This window comes from Schistocerca serialis, chromosome 5 (genome assembly GCF_023864345.2).
Source record: "Schistocerca serialis cubense isolate TAMUIC-IGC-003099 chromosome 5, iqSchSeri2.2, whole genome shotgun sequence".
Lineage (NCBI taxonomy): Eukaryota > Metazoa > Arthropoda > Insecta > Orthoptera > Acrididae > Schistocerca > Schistocerca serialis.
Genome location: NC_064642.1, coordinates 780,505,085 through 780,520,976, shown reverse-complemented (window position 1 = coordinate 780,520,976; position 15,892 = coordinate 780,505,085).

The following is a 15,892-nucleotide window of genomic DNA, read 5'->3' as shown; positions in this document are numbered from 1 at the left end:
TTTATTGAGGACGTTGTATAGGCGCCGTTTGTGCTCAAACACAGCATTTGAAACCGCAGATTTGGCGAGGATCTCCGTTTATGTTCAAGCATAATTTTTCGCGTATTATGTATTTTTGCCCAAACACTGCATGGGAAATGGGGCTTTGTTGGAAGTTATAAAAACAAAATATCGGGTGTTGCACTGCTACATTTTTGTATTATTCAAAGCATTTGGCTGAATTCGGAGTGAATTGCGTTCTACGAGGGGTTGGAACTTTAGTAGTGGCAACTATTTATTTACAGCTCGTACAAAATAGACACGTGTTTCCATGTTTTCCTGACCTTCAAAGTAGTCACCACCATTGTGTATAACCCGTTGCCAGCAATATGGATTTCGTAGGATACTTTTAGCAGTGCCAGTTGTGTTGACACTTCGAGCGGCGAGTTCTATTGCCCGATGAATTTGTATCTGTTCTGAAGCGAATTCCGAGAAGTATTTCCTTCAGTTTAGAACTCGAGTTGACGTCACAAGGGCTTAAGTTAGAGGAGTGCAATAGGTGGTAAACCACTTAGCAGCCCCATCAATCAAACAAATCAGTAACAGCTTGCACTGTACGTGCTTCAGCATTGTCCTGCAAAATGATGGTCAGGTCCTACAGAATGTGTGATCACTTCAGTCTCTAACATGGCCGTATGTTGTGTTCCAAAAATGAACTGCATAGAGACCGCAGTGATGACACTTTCTGCGGGACCTGACCATCATTTTGCAGGAAAATGCTGATGCACTTGCAGTGCAAGCTATCATTGATTTGTTGGAGTTGCCAAGCGCTATACCACCTACTGCACTCCGCTGAGTTAAGCCCTCGTGAGATCAACTATATTTATAAACTGAAGGAAACACTTCACGGCATTCGCGTCAGAACTGCTACGAATTCGTCGGGCAATAGACCGCGCCACTCGCAGTGTCAACACAACTGGCACTGCTAAGAGTATCCTGCGACTTCCACATCACTGGCAACGGGCTATCCACACTGTTGGTGACTACTTTGAAGGTCAGTAAAACTTTGAAATACGTATTTATTTCGTAAGAGCTGTAAATAAATAGTTGTCACTATCAAAGTTCCAAGCCTCGTATATATTTATGCAAGTTATATCGCAACAAAGTGTTTGCGGTAAGAAGGGAAGGAATGGGTAAGAAGGAACATTGGTGGGATAACGTATAGGATGAACCACAATTTCGGCGAGAAACTTTGCAAGTTGTTCAAGGACGCCTTCCTATCAGTGTAATAATATTACCACCCTTGATTCTGTGAAAATATCTGCGCAGTCGTGAAGACTGTGTAATGAGCAATAATGAAGACGCGCAAGACACACACGCAGAAGTCAGAGTTATGCAGTAACTCTCAATGAATCACTGTACAATGGTGCAGCTGCCGTCGCTGAGGGGACACCTCACACCCAAACCTCCAGATGCCAGACACTCAGTTCGGTACTAAACGTTGTATATAGACAGAGTGTCAACAAAAACACCGTTTTCGTTCCAGCTGTGTGGTGTCGTCCAGTAGAACATTCGTAAATGGTGATTAAAAGTAACACCAGAGCTACGGAGCACAGGAAAAGTGTATTAGTGAGTAACAATTTCGCAGATGTCGTATGGTTGAGTTGGTAGAGTGTGGGGTCATCGTGCGAAAGACCCCGCGTTCAAAGCCCGCTGCTGACATGTTTTAACAGTCTGCGTGTGAAACCGCTACACCGGAGACCGTTTACATGACATGTAAAAGGTCTCTTTGGAGTTTGCAGAAATGTTCATTTGGCAGTCTGCTTTCACTTCGTTAGTTGAAAGTAGCAAACCTACAGAGTACATCTGTATAGGTAGGTGTAGTGTTCTGTGGGACATGCACTATAGCACAGACATCACTCATGATGAAGCAGCTAGAGCGTTACACATTCTGCAATAGTTGTACTTTCGAAAAAATACATACCTGCGCACTCATTAACCATAACAGCAATTCTTCTAGTGTCCGCTATTTCACTTGTACTGGTCGTATTCTAAATTCAGTCCCGGCATTGGCTTTGAGCTCAATCTTCATCATCGCAGGTTGTGGCACTTTGCAGGAAATCACTTTCAATGCTTTTACTCAGAAGAAACCCACATTTCAGTTTTCAATACGTGAATTTACATGATCTTACTGTGAAATGTTGTCTCGACCCGTCATTTAACTTAAAGGTTCATGGAAACTTAATCTATACCTGTAAAAGGTGTTCAGTGGTTGATCTCTTTCTGGTTTATAAAATGTCGACTAATTGCAGAAGCACTGGGTTTACTAGGCGAGACGAAGTGACGGAAAAAGGACTCATAGAAAACCAAGAATATCTTGTAGAACAATTTGATGGATTTGAATGTTGCTGCTGCGGTGTTCTGTGTATTTGCAAACACACTAAACAAAAGACTGTGGTAAACAAAAACTGTGTAGTAAGGAACCTCTTTCTCTCCTGGGCATTGTGAATGACCTAAGGTTCATAGCTCACATTAAAATTTTACAGGAATTCCGGTCCACACCTTTTAATGAGCCAGTACGTAGTATGGAATTAATTTTAGTAGATACGCTAAATGTACCACGTACTTTCAGTAAAGAATGAGATAAAGCGAGTTATGACTTGCCTAATTCCCTTCCTAGACGTAATAAAATTACAGTTATAGCAGAGCAGATTGTGTTTGTCGTCTGAGGCAGAAGATGTTTGCCGCCAAAGGGATAAACAAAGACATAAAACCGCTACGCACTGAAACAATTAGCCTGGGAAACGAGGGCACATTCACAAGATGGATGAAACCGGACTGCGGCTGCGTCACGAGTCTGGAAGCGGTTTAGCAAATCAGATGTTCAAGAGATCTTACTTATCTCAGTCACATCTGGCGAAATTGCGATCAGTGCTATGTCAACGCTGACGAAACATCTCTTTCGTCATATTCAGTAGTGAAGGACGAAAACCTAAGGCAGGAATGTATCAATGAAATGGTGTCTGTTGCAACTGTGAGAATGCCTCAGTAGTCTGAGTATGCAAATAGCAAATTTTACTTAATTATTTAAAAACTCATTTCACTTCCAGGAAACGAGATGCCAAAGTATTGCTTCTAACAGGAGTTTTCGATAAGTAATGCATCACTTATTTTCTGAAAGCAGTTAGGTTTTATTCAGGATTCGAATACACCACATTAGTTTCTACTGTTTTGGCTACAAAACGCCATTTTTCAACTTAATCTCCGTTCAGTGCAATGGCCTTATGCTACCTTACTTGGAGGGCCTGTGTCCTTGCATGGAAACACTCTACTGGTCGACGTCTCGCTGCATCGATAACCTCCCGTTCATCCACGTACTGCTTCCTTCAGAGTGCATCCATCATTGGTCCAAACAGATTGAAGTAGGAAGGTAAAAGATTCGGACTCTACGGTGGAGATCGGATACGTTTAAGCTACTTTGTAGCGATTATGACAGACGCCTCAGCCAACGACCCATCGTGCTTCTGTTCACCGCCAGGTCTCCGTAGACATTCTGCAAGCGCCTATGAATATCTGTGATGCTCTGTTTCCCGGCCAAAAGAAACTCAATTACAACTTTCTGTTTGGAACGCATCTCTGTTACAGACATCATTTTGAAGACTGTGTATAGCGCCTCCACATATGGGAACTCATGAACCTGTATGGGATGAACCAGGAATACTCCACCATGACGCACAACCATTCCCGCATTTTTTTCAACCGAAATTGACGGAGGAAAGTAATACCTTGCATTGAAACACTGAAAACCCAACGCATTTATTGGGCGCACGTCACTCTCGTGTTCTTTAGTAACGTTAGTTTTTCCACAGTAAAAAAAAAAGAACTAAGGAATCTACCTCCACACAGATTTCACTTATTGCAAATTGTGGACCACTCATTTTTCATACCACTGAAAACTAAGTTCCGCAACGCTACTAAGCTTTCAGCGTCAATAATATATCCAGGAAAATAAACCGTGTTCATTTTGGAAAACTACTCAACTCAGGGCCAGTTAATTCAGGCAGTGTTGAAATGCTACAGTTGGCTTCAGGGTATGTAGAATAATCACACTGAATATGGCCTTAGCCAAAACATTAGGCTATGCTTGTTTGGAGAAGAAGTGGAAGAAGAAGGCTACGTAGGACAACCAACCAATTCGAAATTTATCAGTACATAGTGATCCAAGTCACATTAAAAGATGTTAAAATTACAAGTGAAAATACTTTGTCGATATGTGTTTGGATTCCATGCCAAGATTTCAGATTAAATGATGAGGATACATTCCTTTCACATTATCTTTCCCCACATCCTTCAAAACGTAAGTCCTGGGATGAGGTATTTTTGTAATCACAAATGGTCCTTGATACAATGATTGCCACTTTTTGTTCCTCCTCTGTATAAATGAAGCCTTAGGCTGAGTTTTTACTAAAACTTGGTCTTTCACTTGATATATTTTTACTCTTCCACGTCGATTGTCAAAACAGACTTTTCATTCTATTTGCCTTGTAAATTATATTGAGTACGGCGTTTTGTAATTTACTTTTTAGAGACATTCCGCCAAATGCTGTCTTAGGAATTTGTCGAATCCAGTCATTCTGCTCCTGTTTTCCAAGCATCAGTTTGTACGGTGTGTACTCTGTCGTAGTATGTGTCATGGTGTTCACAATTTCCTGAAAATTGTCAAGATATAGATTCATTTCGTTTGCTGGTTGGGGCAATATGTTCTCATGAACCGGTTTAATTCCCGGAAGATACGTTAAAACATGAATTGCCGAAGGGTGCTACACTTATGTTAGAATCTGGTTTATACCACAGTTACTTAGTGTTTGCCTCCAACGAAATACAGTGAACGTTTACCCATTGTCAGAAAGATTAGCCTCTGGTTTGCCTACATTGACTATATAATCTTTGACTAGTAGCTGATTTTGACGGATATAGTTTGAGATATTTAATGATTACATCGAGAGAAGCTACAATATACTTGCGTCCTCCTCTTTATGAAGGTAGAGGACCACAGACGTCAACCGAAACGATCGACAGTGGTCTAATAGGCATAATAGGATGTAGGAATTGCATCACACTAAAATTTCCTGGTTTGGCTACCTGACAAATTTTACATATTCTTAACTGTCGGCGTAGTTTCCTGCTAATATTTGGTAAGTAGCAATATGCTTGAACATTTTGAGCACATTTTAATACTCCAAAATGTCCCCGAGAGATGTGCGTGTAGAAAATTAAGTCATCCTCATTCCTCTCGAGAATACACACTCCAATTATCTGAATCAATGCGCCCTCTGAAAAATAATACGTCGTCCTCAACTTTGCGCAGCGGCTTCAGATCTTCGTTTCCAGGTTTTCCTAAAGCTTCTTTTATTGAGAGCCAACGAGGATTTTCATTTTGTAGTTTTCCCATGTATTTACACATTCTTAGAAAATGTTTTCTTTGCTTTTTATTAGTCATTAACAGAATTTTGAACTCGGATGGATTGTTCGTGATGTTAACTGTAGACACATCACCGTCTGGCATTCTTGACAGTACACCGGCGATCAATTTATCCCGTCCGGTTATGTATTTAATTTTAAACTGGAACTCTGGGAGTGAGAGCATCCATCATGCTGATTTTGGCTATAATAACTTACACATCTGCATAAACATTAAGGCTTGGCGGTCACAGTATACTGTTGTCTTTACTCAGTATAAGTAATAGCGAAATTTTTTAAATGACCAGACTACGGCCAATGCTGCCTTTTCGGTAGTTGTATACGCTCGTTCACAAGCAGTTAAGAGTGGCTAGCGAAAGCTATGGAACAGAAAGTTGTTTATCCATATATTATTTTTACTTGGAAGAAGCAGGAACCGATTCTAATTTCCGAAGCATCCGCCATTAAAACGAATTCTTGGCGCATATCTGGATTATATAATATCTGTGAATTAACTAAGGCATGTTTTATTGCTTCAAATGCATGCTGGCATTGTTGCGTCCACACCCACGGAGTACTTTGTCACAACAAGCTGTACAACTGTTCTGCATTAACAGAGGGGTCATAAACGAAGTTCCTGAAAAAAGAAGCGTCTCCGAGTAATCCCTTTAATTGCTTTTATAGTTGTTGGAACTGCAAAGTTTTTGATTGCCTTCAATTTCTCGGAGTCCGGTAACATTCCTTTTCCATTTATAAGATGACTTAAAATTCAATTTCATCCCGAGCAAAATGGGACTTCTGCTGATCTGCGGTTATGCCTGCATCCTTGAAACGTTACAACACTCTCCTCATTAATTCGACGTGTGCCTTCCATGTGGTCGTAGCAATGAGCATGTCGTCCAAAAACACAGTTAAACTCCTACGAAGCGCAAGCCCCTATGCGTAATCTAGGACATTTATAAAAACTCCCGAGCTCATGTTCAGCCCGAAAGGTAGAACTTTAAATTGGTAGCTCCTACCTGCGTGTACAAACGCGGTATACTTTTTTCATTGTTCGTCTAGCGCCACCTGCCAAAATGAACTCCTGAGATCAATATTCGATAAGTATTTTAATCCTTCGAATTTTTTAATTAACTCACCTGTATTTACCGGATGAGTTCGTATGGGCACAATAATCTTATTTATTAGCCGTGCTTCTAGCCCTAGACGAATCTCTCCTTCCTGTTTCGGGACAATATGAATAGGACTACAGTATGAACTCGTTGAAGGTTCGGTCAGCTCCCATTCAGGGATCTGTTGGATTTCTGCTTCAACTGCCTTTGTTAGATGCTACGGTACTGGGTAACAAGTACGAAAGAAAACTTGGTGTGGAATCACGTCTAAATGGCGCGTGTACCTCTTGATTACACCTATCTTTTCTTTATAGGTTTCATGATATTCCTGTAGAAGATCGTATAATTGCTTTCTTTGATGGTGTTGCAAATATTCAGGTTATTGTACTTTTTCGCACACCACATCTTCAGTTTTCAAGACTGATTGCAAATAATTAATTGGTATTCCTGTGCAGGTTCACAATGTATCGACTTGATTTGTAGGTTTTGTCCTTGGCAGTATTATCCATGACGACTATGTTCCCTGAGAAGATTCACCTGATGTGTCTGATCCATTATTGGAAAACTGACACGACCAAGAGAAAAATAAATATGCCAACTCCTCTCTACAAATTCCCAAGATACAGTCCTCTAGTAATTTTTCTATTACAAGGAACATGCAATTGATAGCTATATCTCCTATATATAACTAGTTGTGTCTGCACTTTAACCTGAGGAGACTTATGACAAATTTGCCCACAGTCCTAAAACATTGAACAGGTAAATCACTGGGTCTACTTACTTAAGTATTTTTTGAAATAACATCTCAGAAACGACATTTACTGCCACTCCTGTGTCTCAAGTAACCTGCACAGTAATGCCTTAAATTTCCGCTTGAATTTTCGCAACAGGTTCAGTGGTATGTTTCTCTTGACAAGGAATCATATCTTGCAGAAGTTCTTCTATTAATAATCAGTCATCATTGTACCTGGAAAAACTGATGCTTCAATTTTTGCCCCTCCAAACTTCCTCGACTACGCCGTCGGGGCTTCTGACAGTCGAGTCTAGTTTAATGCTTTTCCATTATTGTTAGATGATTGGGGCGTTAGGTCAGTTATTACTGGAGGTTGGTTCACTGTTCTTTTGCATTGACGTTTGGTTCCCAACCTCAAGGTTGTCGTTGGTTGTGATACTCTCGGGTTTGTTGCTGATATCGGAGTCTTCGCTGGTAATTCGCCTCTTGATAATATCCTTTCCTCTTCTTATTATTTTTCCTCCATTTCCGTGTATATGTTTGTTCACTTTGTTGGATTTTCATTACAAGATTTCACGTTTTTCTGGAAGTAGTTCACCTGTGGGTTTAGTGAAATGCGTGTAAAATCTTTGGTTTCATACGTTTTGTTGTTACTACTATATTTGTCAGGTTGGTAACTTGGTTGGATATAGCGCAGACGTTATTCATGGAATAGGATGTCTATAGAATCCAATGTACCTAAGAAACCTCCCTCATGTTGTTCAGGTACATGCAGAAGTTTACTTCTAGCGGAAGTTTTTTCTTTAATATTCGAATATTATCTTGTGTCGGGATTGGTACATTCCATTATTTGCTTTTCTTTATGTATTTCTCGAAATACATCATTAAAGTTCTGTTTTCGAAAGAAAGTGGTTGTAGAGAAAAAACTTGTTGCGTAGTCTTTCTTGCACTCCATTATTCCAGTATTTGTGCAAGAAACCGTTTTCAAATTGCTGATATTCCTGACACCATTCGAATGCTGCTGACGCCCACATCGATCCATCCCCATGTATGAATCCTGCAACGTACATAATTTGTTGATGCTCAGTCCATATTCGTGGCAATATACCTCTAAATTGCTTGATAAAGACCACAGGATTGAGCGAATTTCTTTCGGAGTTAATTATCTGAAATTGACGATATTTAAGCACTTTTTCTTCATTCATAGTCACATGTGTATTCTGGTGACTGTTTCGTGGTGGATGATATTTCTGATAATTTGGTTCCTGTTCATTACGTGAATATGCACCAATGCATGGATATTATTGCATGTATTCAGTTTCACTGATTTCGTTAAGAATAATGTTTGCTTTTGATAATCTTCAGGTAACAGGTGCCCCTCTAGTATTTACTAAAACTTGCTGGTGTAGTTTGAGTTTAGTTTCAATCTTTGCCTTCGAAGCAGCAAATTCTTCTCTCATAATTCATTTGATTTCTTGAATTTCTGATTTAAGTTGTCCTTGTGCAATTTTGTTGTTAACTTGTACGTTAGCAACCGCTGCTGCCAAGGTTTCATCTAGATAATTTCGCACCGTCTCAGTTTGCTCTTTCGCCAGTTCCTCTATGTTCTTAGAAAATTCGATCTTATGTTGGTTGAAATGTTTCTCTATTTGTTTCTCACCTTCGAGACTAAGAGTGTCTATCCTCTGAGTAAGATCAATGATTGGTTGCTGGTATACATGCTTGATTGTAGTCACGTCTCGTGTAATGCTGTTCTGTGCATGGACAACTTCTTGCTCTTGATTATTTTGTTTATCTTGACGATATAAGATATCTTAGTATTTGGTTGTTAATTCTTTGTATTGCTGTTCTTGTGTGAGTGGCCATAAAGTGTTTTGCTTCCAAATTTTGGATTTTTCAGTAATATTATCACTTATTGCTTTTAGTTCTTTGGATTGCTCCTGAGCGAAGGTGGACTGTACTGTAGCAAAATTAGTTTGCATGGTTTTTATATCATTTGAAAAAGTGGATTGTGCTGTTGCAAAATTAATTTGCGCAGTTTCCAATGCATGGACCTTATTCGAAGTTACATTAATCCCTTGTGATACGACGGTCACATTAGACAGCAGCTGGGATAACAAATCAGTGTTCTCAGCAATTGAGGTTTGCAATGGGTTTATTGAAGATTGACACAGTTTTCGGCATAGTTATTTCGGTTTAGCGTGTAGCTGCGGGAATTTCTCCCCTAGCGAGTGCTTCTGTATCAAATTCATGTTACTATTTGGTTGCTGCGTATGTCTCTGGATTTAACTCGACATATGAATGTCGAAAATTGCGACCGTTTTTGTCGCCGATGTGAGCGCAGAAATTACTGCAGGTTCCTCAACCGTAATTGACACTTCGCTAACTATGCGGGGTTGAAATTCTGTGGCATTATTTGAGGATGTAATTACATTACTTGTTTGATTTTGTGCCATCGTGATATTACGTGCATGCTTATTGGCTTTATACATGGACCTAACTATCACAATGTAAATAAGCAACTGATAGTTTCACTACTAAGTCTTCTCACAAGAGTCTATATTAATCTCTACACACGCAAAAATGTTAATGTCGTAATGCTGTTGATGTTCACTTTACAATGTAACACTAACACATTACACAGAAAACACATAAAATACTGTCTTAATTTATCTACTAAAATAGTGAAATTCTAATCAAAGTTATGGAGAAACTACTCATTGATGCTTATAAGTCAATACGTAAAAGGACATTACAATGCATAAATGCTCCAGAAAGCAAGTAAATCAAATGTCTGGCCTTCTTGAAGTTTCAGCCTGGCTGCTAGGACAGCGTACACGTTCTCTTCACAAGATACTCCCGTACGGACTTTTTGAAGTGAATGAAGTTTTATTGACCTTAGTGTCAATGAAATTCTTCTCGCACATGAATTAGATATTCTCTATCATGTATATAAACGTATTTACAACGCATTAATGCAAAGCAATCTTGTTACACCATACGACTGATTATACCCACCCCCACGTTCCGCCCGAAGTACATGCAGCAAATTTATAGTTTAGAGAGTCGTCCAAATGGTCTCAGGAGTACCTCTCAACGCTTCCACGACATTTGGCAACACTCCCATTCTGCGTGTCGGCAGGAAGCACATTCCTCATGTAAGTCTGTCCAACAACATCAATTTACAGCGACTTGTGTGTAGGATGTTAAGATCGGCAACAGCTCATGTAATTTACACGGAGCTCCACACTTGTTTACACCTGTTGTATTCATAGAATGAAAAGGCTCAATTCCGACAATGACATGTATATACGTCAGACGAATTCAAAATTTAGCACATGATGAAGCAAAATATTCTGCAGTACCACTTGATAGTGGGCATTTGTGATGTAAATAACCTCTACAGTCACGACGAACGTGATGTCGTTTAAAAAGTTCCATATGACTGCGAACCCAACGATGAGAAATAACTCACGAACATAAGTTTTATGTAATTTCTTCATTGTGCTGAAAAAATTCAACGTTTGTGGTTTTCATGTAGGAGCATTTCTTTTGAGTTGAGCAAAAGGTATCATAGTTGTAGCCCCTGCTGGCAGGCAACTCACATAACACCAGAAACGAGCAAGGTTGTCTATGCCAAAGGCGTAAGCAATGGTTAAAATCGGCTGTTTTGGAAACAGACTCTTCGCGTACTACTTCCTGCAGAGGGATTTCAAGATGGCCTGCAGGAAGTATTACTACATCAACATCTGATTGGCTGGCCAATACTGTTTAAAGGCTAGAACCAGCACCGGACTTCAGTTCACGCCGAATACCGACCTCAAGGACGTCTCCACGGAAGACTACGTCTTCGCCATCGGAATAGGACTTGGAATTAAGTGTACGTGTGTTACCACGGACTCTTGTGGGAAACTTAAAAGTTATCTTTTATTGCCTCTAGTAGGAAATTCTTACTGGCTTTGTGATTGTGACTTTTCGTTATTATTCAGTCATTATCATGGAGACTCTCGTAAATGAAAGTCAGTTACAACACAAGCGGCGACGAGTTTGTGCCTGTGTGTGTCTTCATTATGGCGTAAATAGTGCTTCAGCAGCTGATCCAAAGTGTGCACGACTTACCGAAAGCTTTTAAACAGTTTTGCCACAAATCTCAGGACACACAGGAACGTTTCTTTACGGAACTCTTGAAAAAACAACCGGTTCAGCCTCAGCCGCCGTTTCCCAGATACTGAATACTGGGAAACATACGAGAAACGGCTCCTTCAGCATTTTCACATCCACCAGGTTGTCCAAGAGGCTGCTCGTCGATCCTACTTTTTGTCCTGCTACCAGTCCCAAGTGTATGTTCTCTTGACGAAACTGCCACCTCGACCTCCGGATTCTTTAACTATCTCCGAGATTTGTTGGGTTCTCGCGCCTTGCTACCGACGATGGTTCCACATGTTGGCTGCCCAGGTCGAATTCTACCAGTGTCGCAAGAAGGCAGGCCAATCCTATCGCCAGTCGGCAGCGGAACTAAGGGTCTCAGCCAGAAGTGTCAGTTAACCACGCGGATCTCCAAAGAATGCTACGCGGACGAGATGGTCTGCGACCACGTCACCCAGGCCGCCCCTGACGCGTCTTTCCGACGCGACGCCTTCAGACTCGACGATCCTACTCTGGACCAGTTCATTCATCTGGCGTTCAAGTACGAAGTCTCTACGGCGGCCGACAAGCGTTTGGAAACCTGTGCGGATATGGCGGCCCTCTGTTACCACGACATCTCGGAGCCCGTGGTATTGCTGGCGGAAGTCGAAGACGTTGCCGCCGTCCATTCCGATGACCGGCGCCGACCGCCAGGTTCAGCACAGCGTCGGCAGGGCAGCCGACCTGCCCAGGACTTCGCACCCTTGGCCGGCTCCGCGGGTCTGGTGCGCACCGTCGGTGCAAAGAGACCCCAGCGCCCTCGCCAACGCCACCAGCCCCCCCAGCTGCCGTCCTTCCCATGATGCATTCGGGACCATGCCCGGGAAGACTGCCCTGACAGGTCAGCGTATTGTACAGTGTGTACCCGTAACTGACATGTCAGTGCGGTCTCGCGCTCTCGACAGCCTCCTCCTCCTCCTCCACCTCTTCTGGCCACCTCTGGCCAATAACTGTCGGAGGCCACTACCCATTGACGTCATCCAGGTGCAGTCTTCGGGACCTTCCCAACTGATGATCAGCGTTCAGGTCAACGGTCGGCCGCTTCAGATGCAGATGGCTACCGGATCAGCGGTCTCACTGATCAACTATTCCTCTTCTGCGAAGTTTGGGGAGACCCCCTGGCGCCCACACCTCGGCGCCTCCTCACTCATAATAAGCAAGCGATTGCTCTCTTGTGTCAGTTCACGGCTTCTGTCCTGTATAAATCGGTTCGCCGGGAAGTTACCTTCCTTGTGGTCAACAATGCAGCCATCACGGACCTCTTTGGGTTGGATGCCTTCCGTGCCTTAGGCTTCGCCATAGACGATATTGTTCATCTGGTGTCCTCCCAGGTTCCGTTTCCGGCAGTCGATACCTTGTGCACATAATTCCAGGACCTCTTCTCGCCAAGCGTCGGCTGTGTTCAAAATTTTCAAATGTCGCTCCAGCTTAAACCGTCTGCCCGCCCAAAGTACTTCCTGATTCAACGGGTTCCCCTCGCCCCCCTGCATCCTCTTAAACAGTTCGTGGGTGACACCATTGGTCGTCCTCAAGAGACCAGATGGGCATCTTCGGGTTTGTGGCGACTTCAAGGCTATGCAGATTATAGTGTCGTTCTTTTCATCTCAAAAGAAGGTCTACAACCAATAGCAAATCTAACTGATGAACCATATACGAGCATTGGACTAAACTATAATATCCAGAGGACGCAGATCCCACATAAATCTGCTCCTAAATCTGTTGCCATACCTCCAACAATTTAAGTCCAAGACATAGTTCTGTAGGAGATAGAACACTTCCCATATCTTGGGAGCAATACTGCAGCAACTACAAATATAGATGCTGAAATTCAACATATCCTCATAAGAACCAGTAAGGCTCTTTGAGAATGTTAACATCAGCGATAAAACCTCTATGTACATCAATCTACTGTTATACCGTCTCTTACGAGTGTCGATGCGAAGTATGGTCTCCTTATGAGAGGCACACACGATGTCTGGAAAAGTACCGTCAGCGCTGCCTGAGATAGCGCAGTAACATCAGTGTTGTAGAAAGAGCAAACTGTACGAACTTTGAAGCCATGATCACCAAACATCAACTCTGTTGCACAGACTACATTGTTCATATGCCTGGACCCCGTCAACCAACACAGATAATGTATTTCCAGCTAAAGAATGGTCAAAGAAAACTATGAAGACACAAACGTAATCAGATGAATCAAAGGACAACACGAAAAGATGTCAGACTGAAGCTGGAACCTGGTAACTACTGCATTTCATCGTACAGTATGGCGTGGCAATGTTTGGGAAGGAATGCAGCACTTTGAGCAAACGTATGTGCACTGCAGAGACTTGTCTCCATTGCCTGCTGTTGGTTGTGTCTGAAGCAGCTCGGCCCTGGCCTGACTCTTGGTTTTTCAATTTTTTTGTTTGTGTTTCTGAAAGGGACTGGGCAGGCGCTCAGCTCTCTCCCGTGGGTAATCTGGCTTTATGTTTAGAACGAACGTTAAAAAAAAAAAAACTAAAACAAATTGGGCGTCCAGTTCTAAGTAGAGTGCAGACTGTTGTTTTAAGCACTAGAGGCCTGTGCCCAACTCTAGGATACATATTGCCACTACGTTGGTCGTTAGACAAAATATCTGCTTTATTTAGTGGCATTGACCTGCTTCTTGCCGCCAGTAAGCTTTTAGGAACCACAACAACTTTTAGAAGAAGTAAGTCGAATATTTTATACGATGCTTACACAATGCTTGCCTTTGTTAAGCTGTATGTAAAACTGTACTAAAAGCAAAATCACACGGACAATTGGAGTTCTTGAGAACCTCTGATTTGATCATTAAGCTAGTAAAAAGGCTATTTGTTTACCTTGGGTTGTAAATAATGGTTTGAAGGCAGCTCATGCGTTTATTAAGATTGTGGTGGTATTTGTTCTACACTTCACGTAATAGTTTTTGTTCTTTTTTTTAACAACTGAGCGGTAGCAATTCCTGTTTTACGTGATTCATCGCTCGAACCTGTTAACTTTAATTAGTGTCACGAGACGAATTAACATTCAGTGGTGCCTTAATGTCAATTTAATGTTAGTTTCTGGATTTATTTTAGAGACGGGGCAAAGGCCATGGTTGTATTTAATCTGTTCGCTGTTTAAGAGAGCTTTGCTGTGTCTGTTGTAGTGTACTACCTATCCTCTCTCGGCTTGTTATCGCCGAGGGGCTGGGTCCTGTAGTCTGCTTCTGGAGCCTGTCGTTTCATTTATAGGCGTGTGGCCTGAGCTGAAGTGGGGCCGCTCAATTGCATATTGTAATTTTCAGATTACTGTATGCCTCAGCATGAATTTCAAGGTAAATTACTAATATTTAATGTTCTGATGAAATATAACTAAAAATATCTTTAAAGAATGTCTAAACTGTTTCGCTTCTGGTATTTCACTCTCTTCTTAACGATACAAAATCAAGTTTAATCTTTAATATATTCCTTTTAGTTGAGCTTTGTACCTCGTTGATGTTGAGGAAAAGTAATTATTGTTGATTAATAAATTGCTTGCTAGCGAATGATGTTGAATAGTTGTCCCCATCATTATCTCTAGGATTTCTGGGTTGTTGTCTTCCTGAAATACAACCTCCTGGTGCCTGTATTAGTTATGTTTATAAGGAGACTTCAGCCGCCAGCTGTGTTTTAATTCAGTGATAGGAGAGGCCGGAACTCATACGGGTGTGTCGCAAGCAGATGAACACCTTTCATTCTACTCACAAGCGTTTTTTAAACATTTTATTTGACACAAGACGCAGCTAAAGTTATTTTACCCTCCATTACAGAATACAGTCATGATATCGATGCATTAAGGAAACCGATAGTCAAGTTAATTTTCAGACGAACAGTTAAATTAATGGTGTAAAACACGATTTTTTAAGAGCTGTTTGCGCTGCCGCTTCTAGAGTTTGGGGCCATGTGATTTATTCGCAGTGGGGATTGAGTTTCTTTCGACTCCGGAACTGGAAGCTCTGTTGTCCTAGTAATCACAGCATCGTTCCTGACCCGCTGAAGCGGAGTCAGAATGAAAAAACTTGCAGCAGGCAGCCGACGTAGTCCATACGTGGGTATCTCGGTCAATAATCTCGTACCGTTGTTACGTTTTCAGCCAACGAATAACTGATGCCGCTGTATGCAAGTGCTACTCTGAGATGAAGTGGTGGTATAGGATAAGAAGTCACGTCAGACTGCATCTAACCAGTCATACGACTGATGAATCCGACACCCAGCCCCCCCACCCCCCGCCCCCTCCTCCACACACCCGCACACCCTACGCCACAAAGCAAGGAAGCAGATATTTTATGTTGCAGCCCGTCTAAATGATGGTGCTGGTACCTATCAACGTTTCCAAGGCCTTCGGGAAGACTCCTTTTGGCTCTGCATGCCACCAAGTAGCACGCTCCTCAGGGAAGTGC